The sequence below is a fragment of the Typopeltis vanoorti genome, chromosome 21 (genome assembly GCF_054136105.1).
Source record: "Typopeltis vanoorti isolate ZY-2024b chromosome 21, IOZ_Tvanoo_1.0, whole genome shotgun sequence".
Classification (NCBI taxonomy): domain Eukaryota; kingdom Metazoa; phylum Arthropoda; class Arachnida; order Uropygi; family Thelyphonidae; genus Typopeltis; species Typopeltis vanoorti.
The window spans coordinates 80,155,040-80,175,239 of NC_143569.1; the positions used below are offsets into that span (position 1 = coordinate 80,155,040).

The window sequence follows — 20,200 nt, forward strand, 5'->3', positions numbered from 1 at the left end:
TGATAATGTATAACATCACTGGCAATGATTTCGCTGCTGCTTCAATAGCATAACATACAATAATCATGGTGATAAATCACATAAACACATTATGTATGAATGCGCTTATTTCATATTATAAGTAAAGATTATGAGTTATTCGAATCACAACGAGCATTACAATCTACAGTAATCTACGTCATCTGAGCAGAATTTGATCAATGAGACGCCCCCCCATCCCAACACAGATATTTTTGCATGGTACACATTATGGATACAAATTTACAAATGTCACTAAGAATATCTTTCGCACATTTTGTAAGTCTTTGGGATAATTTGGCGTCTCGCCATATAAGTTGTCCCACTTGGGTGTAATTTGGGACGCTGAAAATTTCCTTAAAATTCGAGACAGGTGGCAATCCTAACAAGTGGTAGACTCAATGAGCAAGTCTTAAAGAGTAGTGAAAATTATATCTGGAAAGTGTACTTTCTAGTGATGGAAGTTTAGATGAGGAGATATCAAGGATTTCATTAGGCTAATGAGGTCTAACTGAGGTGTGATCTTTTGATTAACAGGAGTTACTTTCTACCCATTTAGTCTTATGCAGCAGACTTGGAGACTCACAAAAAAAAAAAAGAATATGCAATTGACATTAAGAATGTTTAGGGACTAGAAAGTACTGAACTGCATTAGTCTGCATGGTAAGTTGAGTGGCTATCTGCTTTGCAACCATATGCCTGGGAAAGGAGTCTCCTGGATTCAATTCCTGTCGTTGACATGAGGAGCTTAGTATCTTTCTTAGGCATAGCCAAGTTAGCCGGTCTTTGGCGTGGACTGCAGGATTTTTCTCTCCAGTTCATCTGGGGTTTTTCATCCTGCAAGCAGGCAAACCGGCATTGAGAACTCAACACTTCTACAGACATAGGATACACTGGGAGGCATAGGGCTAACCACCTTGTCCTTGTGTATGATTGCAGTTAAATGAATAGAAAATCCTCGACACCGCAAGGTAAAAGAGGGAAAGGAAGAAGAAGCTAAACTGAAAGCTAAAGTCACTAGACTACGACTAACTTACTTTGGCCACGTCATGCATGCCAATTCACTAGAAGTTTGTGATGTTAAGAATGGTCAGTGGAACCAGAAGAAGGGTCAAACAAAGAACATGCTGGCTCAACATTATTCAAGCAGATGCCAACATGAACATCAAAACAACTGAAAGAAGCAGTGCAGGACAGCATGGAGAATACTTGCCTACAAAGTCACCAAAAGTCAGACATGCCTGAACAGTTAAATCATCAATCAAACGATTGTTCATTTCCATGCTTTCTGGTTTAATATTTCACATTTTTATTACTTCACCTTCATATAATTTAATGAAATAGTTTTCCCCATTGCTCTCATTTCTGTAACTTATATGTTTACTAGGGGACTCTCCCCTCCCCCCACCCCAGAGTTGCAGACTGGAAGGCCAGTTCTCCTTGAATTCTGATGACTTGACACTCAGGGTAGCCCGAGTTTCAAAATGTTTCAAATAACTTGACAAAAAACGTGACACAAAAACGTTACAAAAAAAAGGCTTATCATATTATATTATAGATAGATGTATGTGCATTTCTTTGATTTTGCATCCTTCTTCATGTTCTGCTCTTCAACTCAATTGCTTGGAGACGTGTTTCCCACACTTTCAGCACTTGCATATGTTTTTAAATTGTAATAACACCAGCATACCCCCTCTCAGGCAAAGGTCAATTGGAGAAGTTTGTAATATTTTATTCAAACACAAATAATTATAAAGGTATTTATTTTTTATCATTTCCATTTTAATGATTTACAATTTTTTAAGTATTAAATAAATTTTTACTTACACAAATCCAATAAACATACGGTAGAAACAAAAACTATGAAATTAAAATTTTCAATAATGAAAAAAAGAAAATTAATAGGACAAATAAAATAGTTTCTGTTAGAAAGAATTTAGTTTAGGAAATCCACTCTATATTGTTTGTTTTAGCCACTGAACTGTTTTTCATTAATGTAAACAGTTGAAACCTTCATTGAAACATTATGCTGCTGGCAACCAGTTAAAGCCCTAACAAAGGTCAGTTGATATATGCCAAGAGACATTTTGTTAAAAACTCCCTTTAGAATTTTTTGTTATTGAAAAATTGATTATAGAATAAATCTGCACATATCAGCAACAATATGGTGCCAAAAAATAAATAAATAAAATAAATTAAAAAAAAAAAAAAGCAGTTCCTCATATCTGCTAAAGACCTTTTGTGTTCCCCTGAAGGTATGCATACCACACTGGGGAAACACTAGTTTAAAGTAATTTAAATATTTTTTATTTATTTTGGTTTGGCAGACTAGTAATCAATTAAATATTTAATGACTAATATTTCATCTCCATTACAAAGATTTATCAGGGACATAACATAAGAATTGTAACATGCACACAAACACAAAAAGTGAAATTACGCTGAAAGACTTAAGCTCTAAGAGGGGGTGCTCTCTTTAGGTGCTAGTAAATAGTCATGATGTTGAGCATGACAGTTGGTTGGTTATTTGGATTTATGGCTGATGCAACTAATGCTCTATGAGTCTTGTATTATTTATTATTATTTGACACCTCCATGGAGTCCAAAGACTTATCGAGGTAGGGCACCTGCTCTACAAGTCTCCACAACTCAATCCACTAACTGACCACAACTACACCAACGCCATCTACTGCCGACCACCAATAATACCTGAAGATGATATTATGTTTTAATGCATGTTCTTCAGACCAGTTTGCCTGTTTTTCCAAGATGAAAACTTGCCTTGGAAGTCACAGGTTATAAAAGCCTTTATAAATATTTTTCAAGTCCTAGATGGGATTCAATCCACATTTTCCCAATTAAATGACTTACTTCTTTTAGATAGAAATATGTCTAACCAACATATAAGCCTAATTCTACGTATTATTTCTGGAAAAATTCCCATGTTACTCCTCTAAGTAACATGGCTATATATTTTTTTGGCTATATAGCCTACTTTCATTATGAGTGCCTCTTTTTTTTTCAATGTCATTGGCTTTTTTACTCAAAATCTTAGGGCATTACTGATGTGTTATAAAAACTGATATATGAATAATATAGAAGGAAAATTCAGACATACCTTTATTGGATGTTATTGGCTGTCTCCTTATCCCGGCGATATGCATTCATCTGCTGTTAAAGGAGGGGAATTTGGGAAAAGTGGGGGTAAAGCAATGTGAGAGAATTATTTGAAAAAACCCGGACTTTTTTATATGTATAATATTATTATTAAGGGTGGGTGAGAGCGCTTTGGGAGGAAGAGGGTTGAGAGAAGGATCTAAAATATAAACTATTTTTTGGGTAAGAGGAAGGATTGATGGCAAAAGGTCAGGGGTGGGAGTAACTGGGTGTATAAGCCTAATTTTTTTTTGGAAATGACAATGTAAAGTATATTATTAATTATAAAACTTAATTACAATGCAGAAAGTACAAGTACAAAAGATTATTCCTTGAATCAGCCTCAGCCCTGAAAAACTCCCCAAACCTCAACAAATTTAGGTGCATGAGACAATTCCAAATTTGGGAAGCTTACATTCTAAGATCATCAGCCCAATGGCCAGGACAACCCAATTTAGTCTGCTAGGAGGCATCTTTAGGACACTAGGACCAACTTCAGCTTTATTTGCTTAGTGTCTGCATGTACATATCACTGTTTTGTGATCCCTGAAGATGGCAATGTAACATTACCGAAATATAGGAAGCTATTAGTTAAAGTTTTTATAATTAATAATATAGTTTACGTTGTCATTTCCTAAAAAATTAGAAATACAAAGGACTTACTGGAAGTTGTATTTGCCATGAGGTCATTACAATAGTTTCCCATATCTTAGGAGTTTCCATATTTATTTTGAGGTTGGGTATTGGTTTTTAAGAACAGCTGCTGCAAATTCCAAAAAAAGTTGCATTTAACACTTAATATAGTGAAGTATAGTAGCCCATCCGCATTCAATTCTTTGCAGGATGTTCAAGTCACGGTTTCTTAGACCTGACCATAATTGTGTAGCAACAGATGTATCTATGTTTTTCTGGATGGCTGTTGGGAGATTTTCCAAATGGTCTATAAGTTGGAAGAAATTTGAAAGAAGTTGTATTAAATTATAAGGAACAGTATATATAATACATGAAAATGAGGGAGTTTGTCTTTGAGTGGATGAGAGCTACCAGTTTGATATTGGTTTTGAAAGCAGTACAGAGATAGTACACTCATGAAACAAAACATTATGATCACCTGGCTTGTTTCTTGCCAACCATGCTGCAGTTGGCCATAAACAGGCTGTTGGTGGTATCCTGGTTTGGGGATTGAACTCATGGACATCACTGGATCTTCATATATCCATTGGACACACACACTAATCACTAAATTCTTAGCGATTCCTTTTCAGACACCTGTTCGAAAGCAATCCAGGGGATTGCTTTCGATCAGGTGTCTGAAATGGTGACAAGGTCACCATCTGGACTCTTCCAGTAAGCTACCCCATGTCAAAGGATCATAGTTTACAAGCATGGTTCAAAGAGAATATCCAAGTATTCTAAGCACTCCTCTGGCCAAGTAATTCTCCTTATTTGAATCCCATCAAATATTTGTAGGATCATATGGATTGCAGCATCTACCAGTGCCTGTGAGACTTTCTGTCTAGCAGGTCTAGAACACCTTGGTCTAGCAGACTAAGACAATGTCAAGAGGGGTGCAGGCAGCCATCCCAGCCAATGTACTACATTTGGCTCATGCATGTACATGTCAATAATCCAATGGATAATTTTAAGTGACAATTCATGGTGTCTCAATTTCAAAAATTGTGAAATTTTTAGACCACGATTGTGATTCATATTAGGTTGACTGTGGAAGGCTTCATCGTAGAATTCTTTAGAGTCAAATTTGAAATTACTTGTGCAAAGAATTTTTGCTAACAAAGATCATATGGCTGATACTGTTGACCTGGTTGGCCAAGTAAATAGTATATGCATTCTCCAACCAACAGGTTGTACTTTTGAATCATGGTTCAAAGAGAATATCCAAGTATTCTAAGCACTCCTCTGGCCAAGTAATTCTCCTTATTTGAATCCCATCAAATATTTGTAGGATCATATGGATTGCAGCATCTACCAGTGCCTGTGAGACTTTCTGTCTAGCAGGTCTAGAACACCTTGGTCTAGCAGACTAAGACAATGTCAAGAGGGGTGCAGGCAGCCATCCCAGCCAATGTACTACATTTGGCTCATGCATGTACATGTCAATAATCCAATGGATAATTTTAAGTGACAATTCATGGTGTCTCAATTTCAAAAATTGTGAAATTTTTAGACCACGATTGTGATTCATATTAGGTTGACTGTGGAAGGCTTCATCGTAGAATTCTTTAGAGTCAAATTTGAAATTACTTGTGCAAAGAATTTTTGCTAACAAAGATCATATGGCTGATACTGTTGACCTGGTTGGCCAAGTAAATAGTATATGCATTCTCCAACCAACAGGTTGTACTTTTGAATCCTACCTTGGGTATGAACATTTTAAAAAGCTTATTCTAAATGAGCATGATAGCTCCGAGTATGTAAGGCTTGTCTTGATTTGTAAAAAAAAAAAAAAGAGGGGAACTATCCCTGTTCTGCAAGACCAAATTTCTGTAGCTGAAGGAAATGAATAATATCGGATATCTGAAGTGCCTTGTGTGGTTGAAATAGGAAACATCACAAGAGCAAAGAATAGTAAAAAAAAAAAAAAAAAAAGTCAACAGTAAGGAAGTTTATCTTTAGTAGAAAGTAGGCTAGAAGGAATCTTGTTTACTAGCTTGTTACACAGGAAATCAAAAAATTTTTAAAACTCTTGAAATACATTCTGAATACCTTTTCTTCACTGACACATAAAGAAAATATTACATCCATGATAGCAAAATTATAGACAACTACTGTATTAAAGTAATAACTTTAAAATAAAATAAAACAATTACTTGATATTTTGATCTTCACATATATGCACAAAATGAAACAAGCTACTGTGATTTACTTGTGCATGCTATAGCATTTCTACTGTGGTCAACTAGCCTGACCAATGATGAGGAATAAATAAAATCCATCATCACCATGCTGTTCAATACTAGGCATGGTGGCCTGTTACAGTCTTAAGCCATCTCTTGGCTGATTTTCACTGCAGTCTACTTCCTCTAAAAATGTATAGCAAAACCTTTTGAGGTATTGTGGTCCTGTTTATTCTATTTGCATGCTGTGACCATGCATATGGAAAGGCTTAGGTAGCAGAGGGATATGGAAGTGCTAGAAGTGGAGAAAATGGAAACAGTAGGAGAGAGGGAATGAGAGAGATGTATGGGAGTGCTAGAAGAGGAGAGAATGGAAACAGTAGGAGAGAGAGGTATGGGAATGCTAGAAGAGAGAATAGCAGTACAGGAGAGGGAATGAGAGAGACCTATGGGAATGAAAGAAGAGGAGAGAATGGAAACAATAGGAGAGGGAACGGTAAGGGGTATAATGTATGGCAACTCAATGATCTGTGGTGTTCAAGATAGGATGCATGAGGAGTGTTTGCCAGGAGGAGATAGAAAGATAGAAAGGATGGCTATGGCAATTAAGAGAGGTGAAAGGGTGGATGAGATGATTGCGGGGGTAGGAACAAATGACTTGAGTGGTAATGTAAGTCGGGCAGCGAGAGATATGAGATTTTTGCTTGAGACAGTACGGAAGAAGACAGAGAGAGGAAAAATAGTGTGCGTGTTGCCTAGGTATGATAATGATGAGCTGAGCAGAAGAGCAGTGATATTGAATGGCATAATAGCAAGAATGTGTGACAAGAGAGGACTGGTATATATGGATGCTTGGAGTGCATTTGAGGAAAGAGAGGAATTGTATGTGAGAGACTGCTTACATTTGAATGAGGAAGGACGTAGGCATCTGGAGAGATTGCTGTTCTGAACGAGTCAGTGTGTCCCAGGGAGGATGATAGCAGGGGGGGGGGTGGCCTCTTGTGGGAATGGATACTTGGGAGAAGGGAGATGACATCAGGTAACACTGAGCCCAGTGGAGTCTAGAAGGGATAATGCTGGGTATAGAAACAATGGCATTTATATGCTTTATACTAATGCCAGGAATATCCGGAATAAGGGAGAGGAATTGGTGGTGTAGTTAGCATCAGCCTGACCAAAAATTATTGGGATCACTGAGACGTGGTTGACAGAAGGGGATGTAATAACAGGAATAGAAGTTGCTGGGTACAGCATTTTTCGTCAGGATAGGAGGGGAAAGCGTGGTGATGGAGTACTGCTTATGATAAGTGATGACCTATGTCCTCTAAGAGTGGAGGCTTTGGAAGGAAGTGAGACAAATGATTTTGAGATCATATGGTGTGAGGTAGAGGTAGGCAAGACAGGATATTTAGTTGGGTGTTGCTACAGACCCAGGAGCACAGAGGATGGGGACCAGGAGATGTTTAGACAGTTAAGTTTGGCAAGTGCAAGAAGAATGATTGTTATGGGATATTTTAACTACAGTAACATAAATTGGAGAGAGGAAGATGTAGCAATAGGGGAATGGAATTTCTAGAATTCTTGAGGGACAAATGTCTTACACAATATGTAACAGAGGGAACAAGAGGTTCAAGAGTTTTGGATTTGGTTATAGCATCAGAAGAGATGATAATAACTGAGTTGTCATCTCTCCCACCAGTTGGAGAGAGTGACCATATGGTTTTGACTTGGAAAATGAATAGACATGCAGGAGCATCAAAGAGACAGGAACTTATGTGGAATTATAAAGCAGGTGATTATAATAGTCTTAGACGTCAACTTCGGGAAGTGTCATGGAGGGAGGAATCGGAAGGCCGGGATATCATTAGTGCGTGGGAAATTGTGAAAGAATATTTGTTAGCAGCAATGGTAAGTTGTATACCACGAGTGAAGAAGAGGACACAATTTGGAGTAAAGTGGATGGCAAACAATATTAAACAGGAATTGCATGCGAGAAAGAGGCTATGGAAGAGATATAAGGAGACAGGTGAAGAGAGGATGCATGAAGAATATCAGACACAGGCCAGAAGAGTGACTAGTGTGGTAAGGAAAGCGAAACTGGAATATGAGAGGAGATTGGCCCTAAGATCCAAAGAATATCCTAGGAAATTTTTTAGCTATGTGGCCAGTAGGAGGAGAAATGACTGTGGAAGAATGATATTGTGGGATAAAAATGGGAATAGAGTGACTGATGCAGAGGACATAGTGGAATTGTTCAATGAACACTTTATTGGAGTATTTCATCCTAGAGGAGTCAATTTTAATGCTAGAGGGATAGGGCTGGTTCGAGGTTTAGAGATACAGGAGAAGAGTGTGTTTCAGATACTGAGTACTCTGGATGTCAGTAAAGCTTTGGGACTGGATGGTATTTCACCACCAGTTTTGAGAGAATGTGCTAGGGAACTGACAGTGCCTTTAACCTGGCTTTTCAATGTGGGAAAGGTGCCCAGGGAATGGAAGGAAGGTAAGATAGTGCCATTGCATGAGGGTGGTAACAGACTGGAAGTGTCTAATTATGTTAGACACTTCCAGTCTGTTAGACTGGAACATTAGATGAGGGAAAGGCATATACTGCAATTTTCTTAGACTTAGCAAAGGCATTTGACAGGCTGACCAATCTGACATCCAGACCCATGTGCTGCAACTTAAATATCAGCTTATCAACTGGATTCAGGATTGGCTGTCTGATAGGTATCAGACAGTTGTGTATGATGGAGAAATTTCAAGGAGGTAGAGGGTTACAAGTGGGGTCCCACAGGGCTCAGTACTAGGACCTATATTGTTTAACCTTTATATCAATGACATTGTCAGTGGATTGCAACGGGATATTCAGTTGTTTGCAGATGATGCAAAGCTGGGAAGGATTATTAGCAATAGTGCAGATGTGGTAGCCCTGCAAGAGGATTTGAATAAGCTAGATAGATGGGTAAATGAATGGGGTATCAGTTTAATGCAGCAAAATGTAAGGTCTTGAGGTTTGGGAAACATCGATGGGATGCTGCATTCTCTACGGGAGGAGTTATATTGGAGGAAGTAGGGAGACAAGAGATCTGGGGTTGATGATTGATAGAAACCTGAAATTTAGGGGACATATTGCAAAGGTGATGAAGGTAACACAGAGGATTGCTGCAATTATGAGAAGGACACTGACCTGCAGAGATAAAAGGGTTATCATTCCGTTGTATAAGTCTCTGATCAGACCACACTTAGACTATTGTTCTCAGATTTGGTCCCCAGGATTTGAAGGGGATAAATTAACTGTAGAAAGGATACAAAGACTGATGACAAAGATGGTTTCAAGACTGTACAAGGATAGTTATGAGGATCGGCTGAGGGAATGTGGATAGAAGGAGAGGTGATATGATTGAGACTTAAACTGTTGAGAGGTGGTTACAGGGTTGACACTGGGGGGTTCTTTCGCTTGGTTGAAGAGAGAAGGAGTGATGACAAGAGGCCATCACTGGAAGTTACAAAAGGAAACTGTGAGCAAGAGGGTGAGGAGCGGTTTCTTTGCGTGGAGGGTGGTTGAACCGTGGAATGCATCGCCTGATGGAGTGGTGAGAGGAGAACGGTCAATGAGTTTAAGGAGTGGTATGATAGACTTTGTGTTTCTTAGGGGGGACCTCCCCTCAATGAATCTTGACGGACTTTATGTTCTTAGGAAGGACCTCCCACGATGAGTCTTTTGACTCCATGGAGGCCTGAATAATAATAATAATAATAATACTGCTTCACGATATAAACAGCACACAAAGAGGGGGGGGGGAAATACATTTATTAGACTTACTAATATTTCACTGATTTTCTAACTAGCATCTATAGAGCATAATTATAACTGTAACAGGCACAGAGCACTGAACTAAATAAATTCAAACTGTAACCAAACTGAAGTAATATCCTTATATGGCACCTTCTATAGATTAGATAACCATAAAGTTAATTTGGAGAAGTCAGGCTATCAGATCTCAAAATTACAATCCCCCAGATCTTTGAAAAATTAATACATCCATACTTATTGTGAGGTTGGGCTAGTGTTTCATAGCATGCTGATTCTAAAAACAGTCTCTTAGACTTATAAAACAACTTCAGTTAGATGTTTTCCTCCATCTAATCCTATATGAAGCATCCAGTGTTATGGTTATCCAGCCTATAGAGAGCACCATGCAAGGCCATTCAAGTTACAATTTGAATTGTTCTCCACATTTCTTTATTTCAGAAGTGTGTGTACATGAAGCGTTTAAAAAAGGTTTTCCATGTTCAGTCTCTAGAGCAGGATTTCCTGTTTATTTAATTCATAGCTTACTCACAACACTAATACTAAATTACTACAGGTTTGTTACCCTTTTGTAGACAGGATTCATATCATTTTTTATGTGAATCCTGCATACAACTGAAATGACAATTTGAAAAATCCTAACACCAGAAATTTTTCAAAATAAGGCTTTACAGGAAGATTCTGACATTCAAAGGATTCCAAAAATTAAAACAATATTGAGGATGCTTATGCCAACACCAGCAAAACTATGAAAATAAATGCAAACCAAAACCGCCCTTTTATGAAAACCTAAGCAGTTTTTCAAAGAATCCCATCACACTAATCCTAACTTCTCCAACATACTAGTCGAAACAATATACTGTCAAAAGAATATTGTTTAAATACAATTTAAACAATATACTGAATATATACAGTTTTAGCATGTCATGTTTGAATGCCATTCCCATGAAAAGATGCTCATTAAACCAAAAAAAAAACAAGGATACAGTCAATTTCTTTACATTTCCTAAAAATATATGCTGATGTACAGTTATTATAAAATGATTTGATCAATACGAAATAGGTTTATTTTAGAGACAGTTACAAATATGAACCAAAGAGTAAACAAAACAAAATCTCATTAAGTGTTATTTAAATATGTTCAATATACAGAGTGGCCCATAAGTCATGGAACCAGTAGAAAGGGTCAGTCTTTGTGAAAGTTGATACGGTTTGTAATGAAAAATGCATCAGTATAAGGGTGCCAGTGAAACATGTCAGCAGGAAAAATGTTGAGTGCATTCTTGAATCTTTGGAGTCTGCCAAAGTTCACTACTCATGTAGCAAACTTTGTCCAAAAGGATTTTGGACAAAGTTTGTCGGGATTCGAGCCCGCAGCCTTTTGGCTGGACAAAAGGCTGCGGGCTCGAATCCCGCCGTGGACATGGATGTTTATGATTTTCTGTGAAAATAATAGTAGTGATGGTGGACAGTAGAGGGCATTGGTGTAGATGAGGCGGTTTGTGGATGAGGTTGAATGGTGGAGACGGAGAGTTGTAGAGTAGGTGCCCTCCCTCGATGAGTCGTAGAACTCCCTGGAGGTGTCAAATAATAATAATTCTAAACTACAGTGTACATTGTTGAACTGTTCTCTCACTAATGGGAACTGGCATTTTGTTGAGCACACAACCAGTTAATTTGATGACAATCTTGTTTTCAACGGTAATAGACTACATATCTCTGTGGTAAAAGTAAACAAGCAGAATGTGTGCGACTTACTGAGAAGTTCATCATGTGGTCACCTCACCAACAAGCTAGAGGTCCAAATCTTGCTGTGTCACAGATATTCTCAAATGTCTTCAAATGGTAGATGATTTTCATCAATTGTGGTGTAAGATTGCCCGGATTATTTAAATTATTTATATGATTATTAGCAACAGAAAAATGCATCATCATCCTTTATGTGCTCTTAGTGTGGCCAGTTTTAGTTGTAAATGCTAAAAACCTCTTTAAGTGATTTATGCATTAGATTACAGAACATCAATATTCAAATTTATAAAACTCCAAGTTCTTCTGATGCCATTAATCATTTTCAACTGTTTCTTAATCCTTTTAATCACTCAAAGAAGAACAAGGAGTCCACGATAAACAATGATATGAGAAGCATGAGTCAAAGAAAGAGTATGTACAAAGGTTATCTATGGAATGAAAAGGTTGTCTATTAATTTAGAACAGTAAGATGAGCAGTGATTAAGGAAGTTGTTTCTGTTATGGTTAAGAGTATGAGATTGCTAAATGGTGATATTAAATATGCAGGCTATCACTCAGCATGGCTGAGTGATAGCCTGCATAAAATCCATAAGAATAAGAATGCATATCCACAGTAAAGGATGTGTGTTATTTTAAGAATAATCAACTGAAAAACATGGCAGCACGTTCCTTGTTACGCAAGTGATGCTATAAATTAAGCATATTTAGGGATAATCAAGGGGGGGGGGGGGTGACAAGATTATAGCATATGCTGGAACATGGATATTTGTAGAGGTCTCTAGGTAGTAAATGATTATCACCAAAGTGGGACCACCACTGTGAGACTCACAACTGTATCTAACTTCTAAACTTCACTTTAATTGCTTATCATTCCCCAAGTATCTTTACATGCAACTAAACTTTCATGGGATTCACATAAAATAACTGAAAAACTACTCCAGAGGCCAAACACGATACTTTTCAAGCAAGCAATGGGAAATTTATTAGTCAGATCTAATTGTGAGGTTGTAAGTGATTATGCCAATGATGAGAAGGACATTTGCATATAGAAGTACAGACTGTTGTACAACCATACAAGACCATTCGTGCTTTAAATGTTCAAACTTTGGGATGGTTTGCTTCTTTTGCCAAATGAAAAACCATGCCACATCCATGTGAGACTGGCTAAACTTGCTTTTGGTATAAAAGCCCTTATAAAGGTTCTTTGCATTATAGATAAGATTCAAACCTAGCTCTTTCCCACCAAAAGGCATTATCTATACTAGTTGAGACACTGGATGTGAGGTAAACTTGAGTAAGCACTATTTGCAGGTGGAGAGAAGTGATACAATAAACATTAGTCCTAGGTTTTACCAGATTAATGTAGAAACGTTTTCACACAGCAGAGAGAGAGAGAAAGAGAGAGAGATGCAGGATAGAACAACAGATTATTTGGAATTAACAATTTTTTTATATGGAGTGGTTGGTTAGTGGACTATTGCATGGAGAAGGAGCAAATGTGAGAGATATTAAATAAATGTTTAATGATAGATATTTAGAATTTATATGAAAATCTTGTTGATAAACAATAATTGCATAAAATAGATCTTTAGCATAGAACCGTATTTCGAGAATACGACACCACACAGAATTATAAGGCAGCTACGCAGACATTGTGGGTTGTCATACAAAACGAAAGGGGGGGGGGTTGAAACCGAGCTATACTACTTAGGCAGTTTGTATCCGTGTCAAATTTCTTACTTAAGAAAAATAAATAAAAAGAAATATTAACCGAAAGTGACCGCCTACGGCTGATGAGCGGTCCCAAATTTCTAACTGGAAAATAACGGAAAACCACTAAGAGTAACATTTTAATTATATTAATTAAATATATATATTACAAAACATGACCACAAAAGATAAAATTCCAAGCACTATTTTTAAAAACAAAATATATTTTCCCCATAAGCAGGTATTTCCTTACAATTAACATGCAAGCTTAGAAATAATTGCTAACACTCATGCGTTGCAAGCCTGCATGAAGAATGAAATAATTATATTCTTAGAACTACGTGAATAATGAAAGAAAGAACAAATTCTATATAAATCACTAATTACATTAACTTAACCGAATTCAAATTTGTTTCATGCAACATACAGTAACCATGGAAAAATGGGTGATACAACCAAGATGTGCAGTATAGATAAAAAAAACAACTCACCCAAGAAGTTCTATGGTTCAAACACGTAATCGCTAGGATGAGAACAGCAAAGGGGAACGTTCCTCCAAATCCAGTACGGTTATTCTTTAACGTTATAATACTTCAAAGAGGTTGTAAACACAAAAATAGCACTTATAATTTCAAACAATAAGAATTATGCACAAAACAATACAAAACTACTACACTATCTCCCTCTCGATTACAATCTCCAACCAGAAAGCGTCACATAACAGTTGTCAACGACGAAAATACAAATAATTTTGTTGTCAAGAGTATATAATTTCAAAGTTTCATCTTTCAAATGAATAAAATTATAGGTTTTTATTTATTATTTATTATAGGTTTTTATTTATTCAAATGAATAAAATTATAGGTTTTTATTTATTATTTTTTATAGGTTTTTATTTATTCAAATGAATAAAATTATTTTCTGGGAAAATTCCCATGTTACTCCTCTAAAAATAAACTATTATTTTAATGGCTAATATAGCCTACTATTTTGATCGCTGTCTTTGAAGCACATCACCATAAATTTTAAAAATATATTTGACAAATTCACTATTGTTTTTATGACTTCAATATAGGCCTGTGTTGCTCAGTGGAAGTGACGCTTGCGTCTTCTGCAATTGGTCGCTCGAAGTTGGACTTAATTTTAAGTCTAGTTGCTGACTGGAGGAACTTTTTCTAAGCCTTTCTTCGACCGGTTCCCGAGTTAGTCGATCTGTGGTACAGGCAAGCGGGCTTTTCCTCCCGGAAACTCGGGTTTTTCGCCCCGTGAACTCAAGAAAATCGACCGAAGCACTCACATTATTTCAGACAGTAACATATCTTGTTAGGGTTAGGTACCAAGAGATGGCAGCACTTGTTTGCCAGCCTCTTCATCGGTGACTGCTATAATTAGTGATAGACATGGGTCAGCTATCTCTGATTGGCTACCGGTGAAGATTGAACTGCCCATTCGTCTCCAAAAAAAAAGCTAGATAGGGTATAAAGGCCTCTCCCACTCCCTATAAGGGAATAAAAGGCGTTAGCTGATATGATTTTGAAAACACAAATAATGATATACAACTACTGAAGTGAATAACAGTTTCCTAAGAGGGGCATCGAATTTTCCTTATAGGCTCTTATTTATCATTTTATCATCATTCATCAATCCTAAAATATGAAAAAAGTTCTAACACTTTCATACAGAGAATGCCTACTACACACTACTGTAAATGCAAAAAGTATTGGTGCCTTCACTACTTATTTCAAATACTACATTCATTTAAGAGAAAATCTGCTCTGCATTCCTTATACTGACCAATTTTCAGGCATGATTGTTTTTATCTCCTAATATGCACTTAAATATCTTCTTTCCTATGGGATACTACTGCTTGTGGTGGAAACGCTTCCTCAAAGCTATATCTACGGGTGTAGGATCCCGATAGTGTCATCATATGACCCAAAATCAATGGGATAGTAGACTAAGTGCGAATTAAGACTTACGACACCACACAAAAATATTTCGGTCACTATAATGGCAGGAAAATGCTAGTAAATACGCGTGATCAGTTATCTAATCAGTTATCTGTTCTTACATCTCAGACCATGCCATCACTCAACTATCATTATCCTAATTCTAAAATTAAAGAAACGAGTACCTTATTTATTTTTATTTTTTTTTACTAAAGTAAGGTATTTTAATAAAAAGAAAGTTTAACACACTGAATGTGGCATTTGCACATCACTGCAATTGACCGCAAGAAGGAAGACTTGGTTTCAAATAAATCTAGTGGCCAACTAGAGGAAATTTTTCTAAGCCTTTTTTTGCCCAGTTCCCGAGTTAGTCGATCTCTGGCATGGAAAGCGGGTTTTTCGTCCCGTAAACTCACAAAAATATATTGTGTTATGGTTAGGAACCACGAGGTGGCAGCACGTTTGAGCCTTCTCTTCACTGCGTGCCACTTAATTAGTGATAACCTTCGGCCAGCTATCTCTGATTGGGTACCAGTGAAGATTGAATTGCCCACTCAATCTCCAAAACATAGATACTACTAAAATGGCCTCGCCTAAACCTCTATACGGGAATAGTACCTATCCCATTCTTAGAATCTTCCTGTAGCAAGATCTTTCAAATGAAAAATTCTTTTTCTTGATTCCTTATTTATTAACCACGTAACAGATCCGTACAGTACACTGCTAAAGATTCTTGTTTCCAGCATTCTTAATTCTATTTGCAGGTTCATCACTTTACTTTTACAGATGTTATCCATGGTTTTATTTATTCTTCCTTTTCAATTCTGTTCTTTATTTCTTTTCTTACAGTTCAAATCATAAGTCATTTTACTTCCCAAATATGTGAATTGGTCTACAATTTCTATATCAATTCCATCCACTTGTATCTTTTATTTCATATTCTTCTCACAAATATCATTATCTTTGTTGTTGTTTTTCAAGTTCATAGCATGCCCAAATTCTTTTTCGGTCTTTTTGTAGTTCTCTTTCTTATTCTTCCAAAAAAACAATGTCATCTGCAAATATCAGATTGTTAATTCTCATTCCATGTACTAATATTCCTTTTGCATCTTCCTTTATTTTATCCATTGCTCTTTCTTAATCTGCAAGGAAAAATGCTTGGTGATATTGGGTCCCGCTGTCTAGTACCTCTGCATGTTCTAAACCATTTCCCCAAATCATCACCTATTCTAACTGTTGCAACTGTATTCTTGTAAACATTTCTTAATATAGCTATTAGGTTTCTATCAATTCCATAGGATTCTAGCAATGCTAATGTCACTTTCTGGTCGATACTGTCAAATGCCTTCTGAAAATCAGCAAAGCAAGTATAAATGTTTTTGTTTTCACCTAGCTTTTTCTGCTATTAACTACATTGTCAAAATCTGTTGAATTGTAGTTCTTTTCTAGATCCTGCTTGCTCGTCTGCAAGGTATGCTTTCAATTGTGTACGCAATCTTTCTGTCAATATCATCATCATCAGCTTAACAAGGTAACTCGTCAAAGCAATTGTTCTATGATTTTTACATTCCGGCTTATTTCCTTTCTTGTATAATGTCACTAATATTGATGTCACCCACTCCTCTGGCATTTTCCGTTCTTTCCATAACATATTACATAGTTGGTGCATTTCGTTAACCATGCTTTCGCCACCATATTTAATCATTTCGCCAGTGATATTATCATTACCAGAACTCTTGTTGTATTTTAGTCATCCTTTTGGTTTTTCTACCTCTCCTCTTAAAATGTCTATATCAAACTCATTACCTGGTGGTGATATAAGTTTTAATTCTTTAATCAGTTTCCCAACGCTATCTAAATCTAGTTTTTCTTCATATAACTCACTACAGTATCTTGTCCACCGCTGTACAATTTTATCTTTATTCTTCAACACTTTGCCATTTTCATCATTAATTGTGGTTTGTTTTGGTTGCCACCTGCTATTAATGGTTCTAGTCATTTTGTACACCTCCCAGGTTTTATCCTCTCCATAGTGCTGTTATATATTATTGCATTGGGTTTCTAACCTTTTCATCTTATCCAATCTGACTGCTTTATTCACCTCATTACACTTTCTTTTATACTGCTCCTCTATATATTCTGATGTATCCCTTCTTATCTTTATTCTCTTCTCCTGTACTAACTTCAGTGTTTCTTGTCTAATCCAATTCTTCTTGATCTTCTCTTTTCTCGTACTATTTCTTCAACTGCATCTTCTATCGCTTTCATTAATCTTCTCACTCTGAGATACAATTTTTTTCTTTGTCCACACTTTTAAATTTCTCTTCTAAAACTGTTCTGAACATTCTTTTTCCTATTTCTGCTTCACTTATTCTTGCTGTGTCTCTTCGTTTCCGATAACGGGGGTTTATATTTTCCTTTTAATTTCAACTTGATGTTTACGATCACTAAACTATGATCCAAGTCTATATCCGCTCCTTGAAAAGTTTGACACTGCTGTACTGATGTTATCCATCTTTCTTTTAATCGTAATCATATCCATCATGTTCTTGGTTTTCCCATCATTTGATCGCAACGTTCATTTTCGTTACTCCTTAGCTGGAATTTTGTGTTACAGATCATAATCTCGTGATCCACAGCAAATTCTAACGTTTTTTCACCTCGTTCGTTTTTTTCTCTAAAACAATATTTTCCCGTGAAGCTTTCCCAACCGTCATTATCTATTCCGATTTTTGGCATTCCAATCTCCGTCAATAAGTAGTACATCTTGCTTTGATATTGTTTCTAGTGTCTCTGTCTGATCTTTGTAGAATAAGTCAATATCTTCATCTATGCTGTGATGTGAGAGCATATATCTGGACTATTGATATATTAAATGGTTTTGCTTGAAATCTTGCTACTATGATTCGTTCATTGACTGGTTTGCAGCATAACAATGCCTTCCTAGCTTCTTATTTGAGAAGAAAACCAACTCCTGCTTCGTTTCATGTCCTGACCACATGACTCCGCATCCATTTATGATATCCATCACATCTCCGTCATTCCTAGTATATCACACCAATATCTCTTCATTTCATTGCGAAGTAATTCTAGTTTTCCTGACATCCAAAGTGTCCGTACATTCCATGTTCCTACTTATAACAGTTCTGTTAGTTCCAGTTTTTATTTCATTTCGGAATCCCGCTTTTCGGTTCAACCCCGATCGGTCGTTTGGTATTGCAGACTATGTTCATCCTCGCGACATCCTAGCCGGCATGTTTTATCTGTTGATCGTATAGGCATCGATAACAATCGTGTTTTTTCTTTACAGTCCGAGTATCGGCATTCATGTGACTGACCCTCCTGCTTTATACAGGTATGGGACTGTCATGAGACCCTCTAAGGATCCCACCGCGGAATTAAACTGTAATCGACTGGACAAAATTCCGATTTGGATGCAGTTTATTGTAAAACACAAAAATTAATAACAGTGAATCATGCCTAGCACCGACTTAGTGCTGTGAATCCGTGATATGTGGATCGTTTTGCAAGTGAAGCAAATAGTAGAAGAAGAAAATCGAGCGTTAAAATTTCATCAAGGAAAGATTCAAAAAACAGTACAAGCAGAAAGAAATGGTATCAAGATTAGAAGGATGTAAAAATAAAGACGTCCTTGTTCATTGTTTGAAAGCTATTGAAAGAAAAGTTAAAAAACGATTAACTGGCAATGAGTTGGGCAGGGACGCATCAAGAAATATATAGAAATACTTATACTTGCTGCTAGTGGCGGCTGGTGACAATAGAAACAGGTGATGACAGGGGAGAAAAACTATTAATTTTTTTATATTTATATAGTGGATTATATTATTGATTTATGAAAGTATTATTTCTATTACAATAATGTTTAGTCAGAATCCACTGATGCATTCAGCTATTAATTTTTTAAAATTGTTAGGACGTAACATATACGGGCTCAACGTATTAATAACACGAAAACTCGAAAGATTTGCAGTTTCGGGCATAGCTCAACGGACTTACCCAAAGAATGGTGAAGTAGTCTAGGTGGAAATACACACTGAGCATGTTATAATGTAGTATATGAAATTAAAATATCAATGTAAAACCGGTGTATATAGAAAAAACATCATATTTGTGTAAATAGCAATTTATTTCCCTTAGATAAGATAATAGCATTGTATCAAATCAATATGTAACTTATGCTGTATAAAAAGAAATGACGGCTCAAAGAAATGAAAAGGACTTTAAGTGGAAATAGACTCTGAGCATGTTATAATGTTGTACATGAAAATTAAATACCTATGCAAAAATTGTATAGGGAAGCAAACATCCTATGCATGTAGATAGCAACTTATTTCTTAAGATAAGATAATAGCATTGTATCAAATCAATATGTAATTTATGCTATATGACAAAAAAATGACTGCTCAAAGAAATGAAAAGGACTTTAGGTTGAAATAGACTCTGAGCTTGTCACAATGTTGTACATGAAAACGAAATACCAATATAAAACAATTGTATATGGAAACAAACATCGCATATATATATGTAAATAGCAACTTACTTCTGAAGATAAGTAATAGCATTGTATCAAATCAATATGTAACTTATGCTGTATAAAGAGAAATGACTGCTCAAAGTATTGTAAAGGACTTTAGGCGAAAATATCCTCTGAGCATGTTATAGTGTTGTACATGAAAATGAAATAGCAATGTAAAACGTTTCCTTTGAAAAGCATGCTATGTACATATTGTATATATATTTATTCTGAATGTATATAGATGCTTTGGATTAATAAATATTGGTAGCTCAACGGACTACAGCAGTGTACCGGATAATCAAAGACGCTAGTTCCACTCCAGCTGGCCGCCCTGCAAAATATTATCGAGTTTTCATTTTTCAAGTGTTAAAAAATATATATTATTTCGTAAAAAAAAGTGGTTATTACTCAA

General features: G+C 36.3%; 1 protein-coding gene across 4 annotated transcripts in view; it reads right to left on the reverse strand.

The window, feature by feature from the left end:
* Window positions 1-13,993, reverse strand: part of lwr (ubiquitin conjugating enzyme lesswright) — a 101,840-nt gene extending 87,847 nt beyond the window's left edge. For 2 of the 4 annotated variants that reach the window (XM_090410966.1, XM_090410962.1), the window contains exon 1: window positions 13,794-13,993. The gene's annotated coding sequence lies outside the window, so the exon portion shown is untranslated. The other 2 variants (XM_090410963.1, XM_090410965.1) reach the window with 2 other exon arrangements.
* Between the last annotated feature and the right edge of the window lie 6,207 nt (window positions 13,994-20,200).